The following is a 1500-nucleotide window of genomic DNA, read 5'->3' on the forward strand; positions in this document are numbered from 1 at the left end:
TGGGATAAGAAAAAGCTCTTTTATTCATATTGCAGTACATTCACAAGCCATAACAGATACCAGAGCTCCTCTATAGGGAGCTGAACATAAATATAATGAGCACTCATTAGTCCAGAGTTTACAGTCAGAAGCCATAGGTCTGCAAGTGACTGCAGACTGCACCTGCCCCACTGAATTCTCTCATGTCATCTGCACAAACTTGCATCTGATTAGCTGAGAAGAGCAACATTACTCATCCTCTTTAAAAGCAGAGGAAGCATCAAGTATTATGCAGTAATAGGAACACAGAAAACACAGAAGCAATAATTTAAAAAAAATACATAGATAACCAGTACAGAATCTTATTCTAAGCAAACAGACTTTTAAATCATGACCTGAGCATAGACAGGGCGCCTGAAGGCTACAATGCTCTTCTCAAAAGTGGACTTCATTTTAACTGCAATTACCTGAATGAGCTAGTAAGAAAATCAAATCAGAATAAAAAATTATCTCACAACAACTTAAAATGTGTAAGCATAGTTGTACAAAGAAAATTTCCATAGTATTTCACAGATGTGAAGCTTCACAAGCAACAGATATAATCTTTTTATGAGAAATAATATATAGAATATTCTAGCCCATTTCTTCTAATAAATAGCTTACACAACAACAACAAAAATTAGTAATCCTCACAGGGCAAATACAATATGTGTTTCATCATACACTAAACTGCATTATGAAAAATAATAATAATAATCAAAAAATATAAACTACATAATGCAATCATAAACCAAAGTTTTAATTTATTTTTCTCTGTAATTTATTCATGTTGTTCATTACTGTATTGAAATGTCAATAAGCTTTGTTATTTTATGTAAGGAATATTTTTCCTCCTGTACATAAAAGAAAAAAATTATCATTTGGAAATGCAAAAATAAAATACTGAAAATATGTGAATCTTTTTATATTATAATTCAGTCTTTTTTTTTCTACACTTAGTTTTTCTTGTATAATGGTATAAATAGGACATATTTTTAAGTACTGCACAAAGAATAAATACCAAAAACATTCCCTGGAGAATGCGGGCATCGATCCCGCTACCTCTCGCATGCTAAGCGAGCGCTCTACCATTTGAGCTAATTCCCCATCTGAAAAAAAAAACTTTGAAGCATAGACTTGTGCACTCCAGACTTGCTGATAACAACACAACCATTCCTGATTACAAATTCACTGTGTCTTGCTGAGTCATTCTTTCTACTCACCAGCAGCTGACAGCAACTCACAGCTGGAATCACGCAGTGTATATTCCAGCATGTATGCTACCAGAATAATCTTAATTTCTGTTATAACACAAGTCTTTGTTATTCAGCTGGTTTGATATATAATGGTCTCCAAAATACTGACCTATATAAGGAAAAAAAAAAAAAAGGTGTTATTATAAAAAACTTGTATTGAATAACTCTTCCAAATTCAACACGAAAACCCAACTTCTTTCCAATTTTGAAGGTGTACACATGAAAA

This window comes from Aythya ferina, assembly GCF_964211825.1.
Source record: "Aythya ferina genome assembly, chromosome: 2".
Lineage (NCBI taxonomy): Eukaryota > Metazoa > Chordata > Aves > Anseriformes > Anatidae > Aythya > Aythya ferina.